The sequence below is a fragment of the Aquarana catesbeiana genome, linkage group LG03 (assembly GCF_042186555.1).
Source record: "Aquarana catesbeiana isolate 2022-GZ linkage group LG03, ASM4218655v1, whole genome shotgun sequence".
In the NCBI taxonomy this organism is placed as follows: Eukaryota; Metazoa; Chordata; class Amphibia; order Anura; family Ranidae; genus Aquarana; species Aquarana catesbeiana.
In genome coordinates this window covers 417,447,426-417,464,896 of record NC_133326.1, presented here as the reverse complement: position 1 = coordinate 417,464,896, position 17,471 = coordinate 417,447,426, and positions in this window count along the sequence as shown.

The following is a 17,471-nucleotide window of genomic DNA, read 5'->3' as shown; positions in this document are numbered from 1 at the left end:
CATTAAAATGTAAAAAAGTGTGTTTTTTCCCCAAAAAATGCGTTTGAAAAATCGCTGCGCAAATACTGTGTGAAAAAAAAAAATGAAACACCCACCATTTTAATCTGTAGGGCATTTGCTTTAAAAAAAATATATAATGTTTGGGGGTTCAAAGTAATTTTCTTGCAAAAAAAAATTATTTTTTTATGTAAACAATAAGTGTCAGAAAGGGCTTTGTCTTCAAGTGGTTAGAAGAGTGGGTGATGTGTGACATAAGCTTCTAGATGTTGTGCATAAAATGCCAGGACAGTTCAAAACCCCCCCAAATGACCCCATTTTGGAAAGTAGACACCCCAAGCTATTTGCTGAGAGTCATGTTGAGTCCATGGAATAATTTATATTGTGACACAAGTTGCGGGAAAGAGACAATTTTTTATTTTTTTTATTTTTTTTTGCGCAAAGTTGTCACTAAATGATATATTGCTCAAACATGCCATGGGAATATGTGAAATTACACCCCAAAATACATTCTGCTGCTTCTCCTGAGTATGGGGATACCACATGTGTGAGACTTTTTGGGAGCCTAGCCGCGTACGGGACCCCGAAAACCAAGCACCGCCTTCAGGCTTTCTAAGGCCGTAAATTTTTGATTTCACTCTTCACTGCCTATCACAGTTTCGGAGGCCATGGAATGCCCAGGTGGCAAAAAAACCCCCCAAATGACCCCATTTTGGAAAGTAGACACCCCAAGCTATTTGATGAGAGGTATAGTGAGTATTTTGCAGACCTCACTTTTTGTCACAAAGTTTTGAAAATTGAAAAAAGAAAAAAAAAAAATTTTTTTTCTCGTCTTTCTTTATTTTCAAAAACAAATGAGAGCTGCAAAATACTCACCATGCCTCTCAGCAAATAGCTTGGGGTGTCTACTTTCCAAAATGGGGTCATTTGGGGGGGGTTTGTGCCACCTGGGCATTCCATGGCCTCCGAAACTGTGATAGGCAGTGAGGAGTAAAATCAAAAATGTACGCCCTTAGAAATCCTGAAGGCAGTGATTGGTTTTCGGGGTCCCGTACGCGGCTAGGCTCCCAAAAAGTGCCACACATGTGGTATCCCCGTACTCAGGAGAAGCAGCTAAATGTATTTTGGGGTGCAATTCCACATATGCCCATGGCCTGTGTGAGCAATATATCATTTAGTGACAACTTTGTGCAAAAAAAAAAAAAAAAATTTGTCACTTTCCCGCAACTTGTGTCAAAATATAAAACATTCCATGGACTCAACATGCCTCAAAGCAAATAGCTTGGGGTGTCTACTTTCCAAAATGGGGTCATTTGGGGGGGGTTTATGTCATCTGGGCATTTTATGGCCTTCAAAACTGTGATAGGTAGTGAGGAGTAAAATCAAAAATGTACGCCCTTAGAAATCCTGAAGGCAGTGATTGGTTTTCGGGGCCCCGTACGCGGATAGGCTCCCAAAAAGTCCCACACATGTGGTATCCCCATACTCAGGAGAAGCAGCTAAATGTATTTTGGGGTGCAATTCCACATATGCCCATGGCCTGTGTGAGCAATATATCATTTAGTGACAACTTTTTGTAATTTTTTTTTTTTTTTTTGTCATTGTTCAATCACTTGGGACAAAAAAAATGAATATTCAATGGGCTCAACATGCCTCTCAGCAAATTCCTTGGGGTGTCTACTTTCCAAAATGGGGTCATTTGTGGGGGTTTTGTACTGCCCTGCCATTTTAGCACCTCAAGAAACGACATAGGCAGTCATAAATTAAAGGCTGTGTAAATTCCAGAAAATGTACCCTAGTTTGTAGACGCTATAACTTTTGCGCAAACCAATAAATATACACTTATTGACATTTTTTTTACCAAAGACATGTGGCCGAATACATTTTGGCCTAAATGTATGACTAAAATTGAGTTTATTGGATTTTTTTTAGAACAAAAAGTAGAAAATATCATTTTTTTTCAAAATTTTCGGTCTTTTTCCGTGTATAGCGCAAAAAATAAAAACGGCAGAGGTGATCAAATACTATCAAAAGAAAGCTCTATTTGTGGGAAGAAAAGGACGCAAATTTTGTTTGGGTACAGCATTGCATGACCGCGCAATTAGCAGTTAAAGCGACGCAGTGCCGAATTGTAAAAAGTGCTCTGGTCAGGAAGGGGGTAAAACCTTCCGGGGCTGAAGTGGTTAAAAAAAATTTTTTTTTTTACAAAAAGGAAATGTCTAAGAGGGAGAGCGTCCCCAGTCAGCTCCTGCGGGTGATTCCTCCCACCTCCCTCTGCTCGCTGACACTGCATAATGCAAGCGCTCACACAACCACGGCCACCCGATCTGCTCCTTCCCCTGCATCCTCATTGGCAGGGAGAAGAGCGAGTTGCAACAAGGACTCCACCAGGACTCTCAGTTACTGAAAAAACAGACCGATTTCTCCCGTCCTTAGGACAGGAGAACCAGCCTCCAAGAGATGCCAGACCGGCGCTGTCAATAGCAGGGGCAGGACATCAAGAGGAGGCTGGGGAATCCCACAATGGCAGAACACCAGGGCCTGGTGGCAAGACAACCTTTGCAACCCTGATAGTTCTCCGACTGCTTTGGACCCTTATATTTTCTTGGTATGCTGGTGACATATATCTCTTGTTTTCTGCCACTCTGGGGGGGCCCCAATACAGTAGGAAGGGAGCTCACTGCAGAACATGTGAAAGGACCGTTGTGGGATCGTAGTAAAGGGCCCCAGTATATATATATATATATATATATATATATATATATATACATATAGATCTCTATGGATATAGAGATCTATATCTATAGATATATACAGTATATATATCTATAGATATATATATTATAGATATATAGCTATAGATATAATTGCATTTTATAGTTGCCCCCCTACTTTTGTCCCTGTCCCCCCCTGTGCCCCCCCTAAATATGAAAGCTGGAGATGCCACTGTCTGTCACCCAACAGTCACCCCATAAAGTGCACCTGTCACATAAGAGACTGCCAACAGTGACCGTCAGCAGTGCACCTATCAGTGGCTGTCACCTGTCACCCGTCACCCATCAGTGACTGTCAACTGTCACCCATCACCCGTCGCCATCACCCATCACCCATCAGTGACCATCAGCGGTGCACCCGTCACCCATCAGTGACCGTACCCTCTCACCTCTCACCTCTCACCCATCACCCGTCACCCATCAGTGACCATCAGCCATCATAAGTGCATCACCCATTATTCACCATCAGCCATCATCAGTGCATCACACGTCACCCATCAGTGACCGTCAGCGGTGCACCTGTCACCCATCAGTGAACGTACCCTGTCACCCGTCACCCATCAGTGACCATCAGCGGTGCACCCATCAGTGACCGTGGCCTGTCATCCGTCTGTGACCATCACCCGTCATTGACTATTACCCGTCACCATCCGTGGCCTGTCACCTATCAGTGACCATCGCCTGTCACACCGTCATCACCTATCAGTGAACGTCACCTGCCACCAATCGCACAGCCCAGCAGTGACTGTCACCTGCCACCTGTCACACAGCCATCAGCGTCATGTCCAAAAGATTTTATACTAGTGAGGAGGCGTCCAAATCCTCTTCATGACTGATGAGAGCAGCGGGGAGTTCTCATCAGATTCTAATTCTGATTCCGCCATTTGAACCAATTGAGAATAGTGACTTGGCACATGATTCGGAGGAAGAATGGGTCCCTCCCAAAAGGGCCCGGCACTCTGGAAAACAGGCAGCTGCCAGCAACCTGGATTATATTCTCAGGTCCAGTACCAGCGCTGCCGCCATCAATAGGCCCCAAGAATAAATTCCCAGGCCCAGTACCAGCGCTGCCACCAGCGATAGGCCCCGGGAACAAATGCCCAGTACCAGCGTTGCCCCAGAAACAAATGCCCAGGCCCAGTACCAGTGCTGCCACATCACATCTGAGTACCAGCACAGGGAATTCAAATCCCCCAACTGGAGTCTTGCCAACCCAACATGGCTGCCTTCCGACTCGGGATCACCAATTATTCCCCCTTTCACAGCACAGCCAGGTGTGCAAGCCAACACCCAATTTCACAGCGATTGATTGTTTTTATCTGTTTTTGCCTGACACTTTGCTGCAATTCATTGTGGACCAGACAATTTTATATGCCCAGCAGTATATTGCCAACAACCCCCAATCATCAGATGCTCATCCGTATGAGTGGAGAGATCTGAATTTGGAGGAGTTCAAATTGTTTATGGGCCTCACCATAAACATGGGGATTACAAAATAAATGAAGGACATGCCTATTGGTCCACCAGCCCCATCCACCACATGCCCATTTATTCTGCCGTAATATGAGATGATAATGCGCTTTCTTCATTTTAGTGACAACACCCGCAATCATCCAAATTACGACAAGTTATATAAAATTGCCCACTGATAAATTTCTTTTCCCAACAATTTGCAGAACTCTATGTCCCCGATCAGAAAATATATATGTCATATATATGTCGATGAGTCCCTGGTACCCTTTTCAGGCCGGCTAGGAATAAAGTAATACATTCCTAGCAAAAGGGCCAGATACGGAGTACAATTTTACAAGCTCTGTGAGAGAGTCATGGGATATCTGTAAGCGTTCCGCATATATGAAGAAAGAGATTCCCAGCTCCAGCCCCCTGAGTGCACGGCCTACATGGGCACAACTGGAAAGATTGTATGGGACCTGGCATACCCACTTCTGAACAAAGGATATCACATATACCTTGACAACTTCTATACCAGCCTGCCCCTTTTCAAACACTTATACATCGCAAAAACCCTGGCCTGTAGAACCTCCAGAAAGAATAGGAAGGGCTTCCCACAATCTCTAGCGAACAAAAAGCTGTGAAGGGGGGAAAGAGCAATATTGAGATGCAACGAAGTGCTGGCTTTGAGGTGGAAGGATAAAAGGGACGTGCACATGATGTCCACCATCCATGACGATACTACAATTGAGGTTCAAAGAAGACAAGGTCCCACTGAAAAGCCAACATGTTATTACAAGATTATAATCTCTAAATGGGGGGAGTGGATTTCAATGATCAAATGATTCAGCCCTATTTGTCAATAAGGAGGTCCCGATTCTGGTACAAGAAGGTAGCAATTTATCTCATCCATTTGGCCATTTATAATTCCTATGTAGTCTACACCAAATCCACAGAAAGCCCCGTCCCCTTCCTAAAATTCATAGAAGAAGTTGTCACGTCCCTCATCTATCAATAAAGACCCCCCCCAGAAAACCATCGCTCTGATGCTGTTAGCCGACTTCATGAGCGCCACTTCCCTTCAACATTCCACCATCTGAAGCAAGCCGAAGACGGCAAAAAAAATGTCACGTGTGCAGCAAAAGAGGGTTTCGAAAAGATACCAGCTACCATTGTTCCCAGTGTCCCTCCCAACCTGGCCTTTGCATTGGTGAATGCTTCCAACATTATCATACATCCCTAAAATATTAGCCCATATTTTTAACCATTTAAAATACAGCATGTGAGTTTAACTGTATTTTTTAACTTTTTAATAATAAAAAATAGTTACATACTACACTATGATGGCTATCCATATGTCTTTATGAGAATTAATAGAGCAAGAGGCACTAGTATACTGCTTGGAAAGGCTGCTACGGGATCCATCACAAACAGAGTGGTTATCCTAAATAAATGAACCAAAGGCGCATATTCTGATATGAGTGGTTATTACACTAGGTCGTGGTGAAGTCACGTTAAGCGGTGGAAGTAGAAGCACTTAATATTGAGAAAGAATGTCACTATTGCACAGAAGTGATCGCTCACTGAGGGCATTCATTGTACTGTGTTGCATATATATATATATATATATATATATATATATATATATATATATATATATATATGTTGGGGATATTCATTGCATTGTGTTGCACACATATATGTGGATAATGTGAGATCTCATGGTTAGAGAGTATATTTGAATTATATATTTTTTAGCACTTGCACTTTAATTAGCTATTGGCAGTATCATAAGGTATTTTCATCAGTGGTATTGCTTTCACAAGGATTATGATGTGGCGTAAAAAATTTTTGGACACATAAATAGTTGGCACAGATAAGCACAATATCAAGGACATTTATATATTTTATTTTATTTTGTTTCATGTTTTAGGAGTGGTATTATATTTTATAGAAGTTAGCGCAATCCATCTATTACATATGCTCCTAGAACGCCTGATGGTGCTACTTGGATGTTGGGCTTCTGTATGTGTCCAGTCTGTGTAAAAGGCTCACACATGTGGTATCGCCATACTCAGGAGGAGTAGCAGAATGTATTTTGGGGTGTCATCTTTGCTATGTACATGCTATGTGTTGGAAATATCTTATAAATGAACAACTTTATGTAAAAAAAAACGCGTTTTCATTTTTCTTCCACATTTTCCAAAAACTTCTGGAAAAAAATGAACGGTTAAAAAAGACTCATTATGCCTCATAGATTATACGTTGGGGTGTTTTCTTTCCAAAATGGGGTCATTTTGGGGGCAATTCCATTGTCCTGGTGCTCCAGGGCCTTCAAAGGTGTAATAGGTGGTTGAGAAATGAGATGTGTCATTTATGCTCGTAGAAAGCCTGAAGGTGCTACTTCAATGTTAGGCTGTGTAAAAGTCTCACACATGCGGTATCGCCATACTCGGGAAAAGTAGCAGAATGTATTTTGGGGTGTAATTTGTTGTATGCATATGATCTGTGAGAGAAATAACCTGTTAATATGACAATTTTGTAAAAAAAAATTCTTCATTTTGCAAAGAATTGTGGGAAAAAATTACAACTTAAAAAACTCACCATGCTACTTACTTAATACCTTGGAATGTCTACTTTCTGAAAAGGAGTATTTGTACTTTCCTGACTTGATAGTGTCTCAAGAAATTGGATAGGCCTTCAGTACATCAGGTGTGATCAGATGTGATCAGTTTTCAGTGATTGGCACCATAGTTTGTAGATTCTATAACTTTCACAAGGACCAAATAATTTACACTAATTTGGGTTATTTTTACCAAAGATATGTAGCAGTATACATTTTGGCCAAAATTTTTTGAAGAACAATTACTAATTTGCAAAATTTTATGAGAGAAACAAAGAAAAAGGTATTCTTTTTCACAAAATGTATGTCTTTTTTATTTATAGCACGAAAAAAAAAACCCACTAGTAATTAAATACCACCAAAAGAAAGCTCTATTTGTGTGAAAAAAAGGATGCAAATTTCATATGGGTACAGTGTTGCATGACTGAGTAAGGCCGGGTTCACACTAGTGTGAAAAACGCTCCGACATTGGGAGCTCATGTTGTATGACGTGTGAAAATCAATGTTTCCCTATGGGAGCCGTCTTAACTGGTCCGACACAAGTCGGTCTGACTTTGAAAATGCTCCCTGTACTACTTTGGTCTGACTTTGATCCTACTTCAGCCCATTGATTATCACTGAAGTCGGATCAAAGTCAGATCGCCATCTTGCATGATCCAACTTTGGCATGCAACTTGTGCTCAGATGATCTTGAGGGTGAACTCCGCACCAAATTTTAAATAAAAAAAGGCATGGGTTCCCCCTCCAAGCGCATACCAGGCCCTTGGGTCTGGTATGGGTTTTGAGGGGAACCCCCTACGCCAAAAAAACGGCGTGGGGGTCCCCCCCAAATCCATACCAGACCCTTATCCAAGCACGCAGCATGGCCATGGGGGTGGGTGCTTTGGGGCACGAGGACGAGGGCCTCTTCCCGACAACCCTGGCCGTTGTTTGGCGGGGTCTGCGGGCGGGGGGCTTATCTAATAAGGGGGCCCCTGTCTAGTGTGGTTTTTTTTTATTGACACTTTTTTTCCTAGGTGAATGGGTAGGGGTACGATGTACCCCATACTCATTCACATAGGGTGGGGGGCCCGGGATCTGGGGGCCCTCTTATTAAAGGGGGCTCCCGGATTCCGATAAGCCCCCCCGCCCGCAGACCCCGACAGGGTTGTCTGGAAGAGGCCCTTGTCCTCATCAACATGGGGACAAGTTGCTTTGGGGTGGGGGGGCCGCAGGGTGCCCCCCTGCCCCAAAGCACCCATCCCCCATGTTGAGGGCATGCGGCCTGGTACGGTTCAGGAGGGGGGGTGCCCGATCGTCCCCACCCCCTTTCCTGACCAGCCGGGCTGCATGCTCAAATAAGGGTCTGGTACCCCCACACTGTTTTTTTTGGCGTAGGGGTGCCCCTTAGAATCCATACCAGACCAAAGGGCCTGGTATGCTCTTGGAGGGGGAACCCATGTCGGTTTTTAATTTAAAATTTGGCGTGGCGTTCCCACTCAAGATATCAAACACAGTGCCTGGTATTGGCGGGGATCATAGTCGGATCCCCGTTCATTGAAAGTCGGACATATGTCAGCTTCAAGTCGCATGGCAAAGTGTGAGAGCGCTGAAAGCTGAAAATTGGTCTGGGCAGGAAGGGGGTGTAAGTGCACTGTATTGAGGTGGTTAACCACTTAAGCCCCGGACCATTTGGCTGGCCAAAGACCAGAGCACTTTTTGCGATTCGGCACTGCGTCGCTTTAACTGACAATTGCTCAGTCGTGCGACGTGGCTCCCAAACAAAGTTGATGTCCTTTTTTTCCCACAAATAGAGCTTTCTTTTGGTGGTATTTGATAACCTCTGCGGTTTTTATTTTTTGCGCTATAAACAAACAAAGAAATAGCGACAATTTTGAAAAAACTTATTATTTTTTACTTTTTGCTATAATAAATATCCCCAAAGAATTTATAAAAAAACATTTTTTTCCTTAGTTTAGGCCGATTTTGGCGCTATTTTGGGACCATTCACAATTATACAGCGATCAGTGCGATTAAAAATGCATTGATTACTGTGTAAATGTGACTGGCAGTGAAGGGGTTAACCACTAGGTGGCGCTGTAGGGGTTAAGTGTGTCCTAGGAAGTGATTCTAACTGTGGCTGCTTTTTCTCATGGTCTCTCGGATACCATCAAGGATGAGATAGCAGCCCGAGATAAACCTACTGAGCTGGAGTCAGTCAGTGAAGGTGAACCCATGCACTTGGGTTTCACGCATCTCTCTGCGGATGAGAGAACCTTTAGGAGGAGGGAAAGATTGTGCCTTTATTGTGGCCAGGCAGGTCACTTTTTGAAGTCTTGTCCTACCCGTCCAGGGAATGCCCGAACCTTGAGGTCCTGTCAAGGACAGACCTTAGGTGGTGTTGCTTCATCCCCAGTTATCCAGAAGGCTAAGCCCCTGGTTTCGGTCACCCTTTCTTGGGCTGAGTCCTCCGTCGAAATACAGGCTCTAATCTACTCTGGGGCTGCAGGCCTGTTCATTGATGCTGCCTTTGTATCAAAGCACTCGATTCCGCTGCAGCTGCGTGACACTCCACTTGCCATTGAAGCTCTTGACGGGAGACCTCTACAGCCTGCATGTGACTTATGAGACGGTTCCGTTGTCCATGGTCGTAGGGGCTCTTCACCATGAGATAATCCAAATCCAAGTTATTTCCTCACCTGTTTCTGCAGGTTATTGGTTATCCTTGGTTAGAGAGGCACAACCCCTCTTTTGATTTGGTCCATGCTTAGGTGCTCTCCTGGTCACCACAATGCAGTGAGACATGCTTCCAGAAGGTAGCCAAGGTCCTATGCCCCTCTTCACTCTCCTCCCTGCCGGAGGAGTACTGCGATTTTAGTGATGTCTTTGACAAAGGTCAAGCCGGAAGTTTACCTCCACACCGGCCATATGATTGCGCAATTGACCTTCAACCTGGTGCCATACCCCCTCATGGCTGATTTTACCCTTTGTCGGTCTTGGAGGATAAGGCCACGGAGGAGTATGTTGCAGACGCACTTTGTTGAGGTTTCATCCGCAAATCCCTGTCTCCCACTGGTGGTGGTTTCTTCTTTGTGAAGAAGAAGAGTGGTAAACTGAGACCTTGTATTCATTATAAGGGTCTCAATCGTTTCACGATTAAGAATGCCTATCCGATTCCGTTGATTACGGAGTTATTTGACCACCTCTAGGAGCAACGGTTTTCATGAAGCTTAATTTGAGAGGGGCATACAATCTCGTGAGTATTAAGGAGGGCGACGAGTGGAAAACTGCGTTTAATACCAGAACAGGCCATTATGAGTACCTTGTAATGCCTTTTGGCCTTTGTAACGCCCCAGCAGTTTTCCAGGAATTTATTAACGATGTCCTCCGAGATTTGTTGCAGTTATGTATGGTAGTTTATCTCGATGATATCTTCATATTTTCCAAGTCCCTGGAGAGCCACCACACAGATGTCTGTCGTGTGCTTCAGAAACTAAGAGAGACCAGTCTCTATTGTAAACTGGAAAAGTGTGAGTTCCATTGTGAACAGGTTTAATTCCTGGGCTATGTCATTTCCACTGCTGGTTTTTTGATGGACCCAGAGAAACTTTCAGCAGTCCTGCAGTGGCCCCAACCCGTAGGTTTACGTTCCTCTGCAGCATTTCCTGGGCTTTGCAAACTATTATCGGAAGTTTATTTGTAACTTTTCATCTCTGGTCAAGCCCCTGACTGATATGACCAGAAAGGACAGTAATCCACAGAGCTCCTGTTTTGGCACATCCTGATCCTACTTTACCTTTTATCCTTGAGGTTGATGCTTCTGAGACTGGAGTTGGCACCCTTATGTCTCAACGTCCTACCTCTGGTGACAGAGAGCTATTGGCGATCATTTTAGCCCTGAAAGAATGGAGACATCTCCTCGAGGGAACCACTGTGCCAGTTCTCATTCTTACTGACCATAAGAATTTCACATTCTTGTCTGAGGCTAAATGGCTCTCTCCCAGAAGCAGAGCCGGTACAAGGGGTGGGCGGAAGGGGCGGATGCCCTGGGCGTTACAATTTATTGGGGTGGGGGGGCGCAGTAAAGTGTCCTTCTAAAACGGGCATCACTAAATGGGGGACCGCAGGCCAAATGCAGACCGCCTCACTCTCCTATGCGGCCTGCTGCGGTACCGCCATTTAGCAGCCTTTTCTTAGCCCTGCCGTCTCTGTAATCCTCACACAGAGCCGACAGCGGGAGGCAGGACAGTTCTGGACGGAGGGCGGAGCTGCTGGAGGTTAACAAGCAGGTGATTGGCTGCTAGGATGAAGGGCGGTCTTAGCAACCAATCACCATCTTGAAACACCCGCCCTCCATCTGAGACATGCCGTGCCTCCCTCCGATATTCGGTCTGTGCAAGGTAAGTGGGGTGGGGGGCGAAGTTACAGGGAGTGAGGACACTGATAAGGAGGAAAGCGTGTGCTGACTCACTGAGGACTTAAAAGTGGAGTTGTTGAGGGCTGTGATGTGGTGGGTTGAGGACATCAGGGTGGGGGGCTGAGCGGACTGTGATTTATGGGGAGATGTGGATATTACAGTGGGGGAGATGTGGACATTACAGTGGGGCAGATGTGAATATTATAGCGGGGAGATGTGGATATTACAGTGGGGGAGATGTGGACATTACAGTGGGGGAGATGTGGATATTACAGTGGGGAGATGTGGACATTACAGTGGGGGAGATGTGGACATTACAGTGGGGGAGATGTGGACATTAGAGTGGGAAGATGTGGATATTACAGTGGGGAGATGTGGATATTACAGTGGGGGAGATGTGGACATTACAGGGGGGGAGATGTGGACATTACAGTGGGGGAGATGTGGACATTAGAGTCGGGAGATGTGGATATTACAGTGGAGAGATGTGGATATTACAGTGGGGGAGATGTGGATATTACAGTGGGGGAGATGTGGACATTACAGTGGGGAGAGGTGGATATTACAGTGGGGGAGATGTGGATATGACAGTGGGGGAGATGTGTATATTACACTGAGGAGATGTGGATATTACAGTGGGGGAGATGTGGACATTACCTTGGGGGAGATGTGGATATTACAGTGGGGAGATGTGGATATTACAGTGGGGGAGATGTGGACATTACAGTGGGGCAGATGTGAATATTACAGGGGGGAGATGTGGATATTACAGTGGGGGAGATGTGGACATTACAGTGGGGGAGATGTGGATATTACAGTGGGGAGATGTGGATATTACAGTGGAGAGATATGGATATTACAGTGGGGGAGATGTGGATATTACAGTGGGGGAGATGTGGACATTACAGTGGGGAGAGGTGGATATTACAGTGGGGGAGATGTGGATATTACAGTGGGGGAGATGTGGATATTACACTGAGGAGATGTGAATATTACAGTGGGGGAGATGTGGACATTACCTTGGGGGAGATGTGGATATTAAAGTGGGGAGATGTGGATATTACAGTGGGGGAGATGTGGATATTACAGTGGGGAGATGTGGATATTACAGTGGGGACATGTGGTTATTACAGTGGGGAGATGTGGACATTACAGTGGGGGAGATGTGGATATTACAGTGGGGAGATGTGGATATTACAGTGGAGAGATGTGGATATTACAGTGGGGGAGATGTGGATATTACAGTGGGGGAGATGTGGACATTACAGTGGGGAGAGGTGGATATTACAGTGGGAGAGATGTGGATATTACAGTGGGGGAGATGTGGATATTACACTGAGGAGATGTGGATATTACAGTGGGGGAGATGTGGACATTACCTTGGGGGAGATGTGGATATTACAGTGGGGAGATGTGGATATTACAGTGGGGGAGATGTGGATATTACAGTGGGGAGATGTGGATATTACAGTGGGGACATGTGGTTATTACAGTGGGGAGATGTGGACATTACAGTGGGAGAGATGTGGATATTACAGTGGGGAGATGTGGACATTACAGTGGGGGAGTTGTGGACATTACAGTGGGGGAGATGTGGATATTACAGTGGGGGAGATGTGCACATTACAGTGGGGAGATGTGGAGATGGGGGGCGCAGTTTGCAATCTTCACCCTGGGCACCAAATGGCCTTGTCCCAGCACTGCCCAGAAGGGCGCGATGGTCTCTTTTCTTGTCAAGTTTCAATACCATTGTCTCATTCTTACGCGGAACTAAGAATGTAAGGGCTTACGCCTTGTCACGACAGTTTTCCTTTTATTGTGAAGCAAATAACAAATACAGTAGGTGACCGCGATATTGTGTCAATCTCGCCGCTTTTCTCTGCGAGATTTGACACCTACTAGGCCTTTCACGGGAGCCAGCGCCGAGATGGCTCACTCATCGGGAAAGGAAAACCTTTTTTCCTTTCGCGATGAGCGACAGGCAGTGCTGACAGCTGTCTGGTATGAATCCTGAGGGGGAACGCCGCGCCCAATTTTAAATGAAAAAAACGGTGTGGGTTCCCCCCCAGGGTCATACCAGGCCCTTAAGTCTGGTATGGATTGTAAGGGGAACCCCCTACGCTGAAAAATCGGCGTGGGGTCCCCCCAAAATCCATACCGGACCCTCTCTGAGCATGCAGCCCGGCCGGTGAGGAAAGAGGGTGGGGACGAGCAAGTGCCCCCCCCTGAACCGTACCAGGCCGCATGCCCTCAACATGGGGGGGTTTGTGCCTTGGGGAGGGGGGATCCCTGCGGGCCCCCCCACCCCAAAGCACCTTGCTCCCATGTTGATGAGGACAAGGGCCTCTTCCAGACAACCCTGGCCGTTGGTTGTCGGGGTTTGCGGGCAGGAGGCTTATTGGAATCCGGGAGCCCCCTTTAATAAGGGGGCCCCCAGATCCTGACCCCCCACCCTATGTGAATGAGTATGGGGTACATGGTACCCCTACCCATTCACCTAGGAAAATAAAGTATTAATAAAAAAAACACACCACACAGGTTTTAAAAGAAATTTATTAGGCAGCTCCGAGGGGGGGTTTCTTCCGACTTCGGGGGTCTTCTTCCAACTTCTTCTCCCGGTGTTCCACCTGTTCTCCTGGGCCCCTCCACTATCTTCTTCCAGCTCTCTTGCTAGCGGGGGCCCGGTCTGCTGCCGCTGTCCGGTTCTTCTCCCGTATCTTCTGCCGAACTCCCCCGCTATCTTCTTTCAGCTCTATTGCTAGCGGGGGACCCGGTCTGCTGCGCTTTCTTGTCCCCTCTTTTCTTCTCTTCTTCTGATGTTGACACGACGCTCTCTCCTGCTGGAATGGTGTGTCCGAGCTGCATTTGCATTTATATAGGCGGTGACCCCGTCCCCTTGTGACGTCACAGTCCCAGCATGCGCAGGGACTCTGGGGTCACGCCCCCTTATGACGCCAGAGTCCCTGCGCATGCTGGGGCTGTGACGTCACAAGGGGGCGGGGTCACCGCCTATATAAATGGCTCTGCAGTTCGGACACACCATTCCAGCAGGAGAGAGCATCATGTCAACATCAGAAGAAGATAAGAGAAGAGGGGACAAGACAGCGCAGCAGACCGAGTCCCCCGCTAGCAATAGAGCTGGAAGAAGATAGTGGGGGGAGTCCAGCAGAAGATACGGGAGAAGAACCGGACAGCGGCAGCAGACAGGGCCCCCGCTAGCAAGAGAGCTGGAAGAAGATAGCGGAGGGGCCCGGTAGAAGAGGCGGAACACCGGGAGAAGAAGTTGGAAGAAGACCCCCGAAGTTGCAAGAGACCCCCCCAGAGCTGCCTAATAAATTTCTTTTAAAACCTGTGTGGTGTGTTTTTTTTATTAACACTTTATTTTCCTAGGTGAATGGGTAGGGGTACCATGTACCCCATACTCATTCACTTAGGGTGGGGGGCTGGAATCTGGGGGCCCCCTTATTAAAACAGGTTTTCTGTTGTACTATGAGCTTATTAAAGGGGGCCCCCAGATTCCGATAAGCCCCCCACCCGCAGACCCCGACAACCAACGGCCAGGGTTGTCGGGAAGAGGCCCTTGTCCTCATCAACATGGGGGCAAGGTGCTTTGGGGTGGGGGGGCCCGCAGGGCGCCCCCCTCCCCAAGGCACAAACCCCCCCATGTTGAGGGCATGCGGCCTGGTATGATTCAGGAGGGGGGGGCACTCGCTCGTCCCCACCCCCTTTCCTGACCGGCCGGGCTGCATGCTCGGATAAGGGTCTGGTATGGATTTTGGGGGGACCCCCACTCCGATTTTTCGGCGTAGGGGGTTCCCCTTACAATCCATACCAGACCTAAGGGCCTGGTATGCCCCTGGGGGGGAACCCACGCCGTTTTTTTTCATTTAAAATTTGGCGCGGCGTTCCCCCTCAGGATTCATACCAGACAGCTGTCAGCACTGCCTGTCGCACATCGGGAAAGGAAAAAAAGTTTTCCTTTCCCGATGAGTGAGTCAGCGCGACATGCACAGTACCCTGTCACTGAGAACCAGGATCGCGCTGGAAACACAATCTCGTGGTCAGGTACTATAGGACAAAATAACAGAAAAAGTCAATGTGCATAACTATTCACCCCCCTAAAGTCAATACTTTGTAGAGCCACGGCCACGGCTTATTGTCGTCCTATGTACAGATACTCCAGTCTCTGCTGTGGAACTCTCCAGCTCCTCCAGGGTGACCTTAGGTCTCTGTGCTGCCTCTCTGATTAATGCCCTCCTTGCCCAGTCCGTAGGTTCTGGTGTGCAGCCATCTCTTGGCAGGTTTGCTGTTGTACCATGTTCTTTCCATTTGGTTATGATAGATTTGATGGTGCGCCTAGGGATCATCAAAGGTTTGGATATTTTTTTATAACCTAACCCTGACTTGTACTTCTCAACAACATTGTCCCTTACTTGTTTGGAGAGTTCCTTGGTCTTCATGGCAGTGTTTGGTTAGTGGTGCCTCTTGCTTAGGTGTTGCAGCCTCTGGGGCCTTTCAAAAAAGTGTGTATATGTAATGACAGATCTTGTGACACTTAGATTGCACACAGGTGGACATCATTTCACTAATTATGTGATTTCTGAAGGTAATTATTTGCACCAGAGCTTTTTTTTTTTCAAATATAAATTTTATTGAGAATTTCAAAGAAAAAGAATACCAAGACGGTATAGTACAACAGTGATCAAATTCAACATTCTAACAGATATAACAGATATATAGCTCTGTAATAAAAGGTTCGCATTCAGTCTCCAGAAAGGATAACATATCATATATAATCACATTATTTGGCCCGCAAACCAGTCCATGACACCTATATAGATATCCGCAATATAGCTACAATTACTGGTTAGTGCACACAATCGGGCTATTAACTACTCCGAGACCTTAATATAACTGGAGGGAATGGCTGGCCTCATATTAACTGGGCACAGGACCACTAGTTGAAGAAATAGGAAAATGAAACAGATGGAAAGTATAGTGGAAATGGGGGGAGTATTTATTCAACACGAGCGTGATGGACTCGCCAGGGACTTCGCCCTGTAATTGATCTGTGTCAGTGTGACCCTCAAGAGTTCAGTAAGGTTGTCCTTTGTCAGAAAAAATGAACATATTCCATGATAACCAGGTTTTGGAATGTTTGTATTGTTTGTGTTGGGCTGTGAGTACTAGATCCTCCATTTTTTTAATGTCCTCTACTCTGCACAACCACATTCCTACTGAGGGGGGGGGGGGGGGTACATTTTGTTTCCATGTAGCTGGAATACAAGACTTTGAGGCATTGAGCAAATGTCTAACCACTGACTTCTTGTACGACCGTGCGGGGATTGTGGTGTGATAACTGAAAACCTCCCGTGTCACTTGTCAGTGAATGAATCAAAGTCCAGTGATCCCGATCTATGTAGTGTAGTGCGCAATCTTTACCCGCCGTCCATAGCGTTTCATACTCTAAGTGGTCTAGTCCTGGCGTGAACGCCGGATTGCCTAGAATGGGGAATAGAGGAGACTGTCTTGAGGACAGGGAGGTGGTCTTTATTACTATTGAGCCCACATATAGTGTGGCGCCCACAATAGGATGGAAAGTCATGTTTGGGGGGAGTTGATCATAGCACCAGATGGCTCCCTTTAGCGGGACACTTACCTGGGTGCGTTCTACTTGAACCCATAATTTAGTTTGATCATGTCTGTTCCAGTCGATGATCATCTCTAAATGTACTGCTTGGTAGTAGTGTTTCGCGTCAGGGAGGGCCAGACCTCCATAATGTTTTGGTAGAATCAGGTAACGTCGGCGCATTCGAGGTTTCGTTTGTTACCATACAAATTTTATGAACATTGAGTGTATTTGTTTGAAATATAGGGAGGGTATCCTAATTGGCAGTGTTTGGAATAAATATAGAAATTTCGGGAGAATGCACATTTTAACCACTTGCCGACCGCCTCACGCATATATACGTGAACAGAGCGGCACGGGCAGGCAAAATCACGTACCTGGTACGTGATTGCCTTCGCGCGGGTGGGGGGTCCGAACGGACCCCCTCCCGGTGCCAGCGGCGGTCGGCATTTGTCTAGGAGCGATCAGAGATGAGGGGGAGGCCATCCGATCGTGGCCCCCCCCTCGCGATCGCTCCCAGCCAATGAGAAACATCCCCTGCCTGTGTATAGTACACACAGGCAGAGGATGTGATGTCATCTCTCCTCGGCTCGGCAGTTT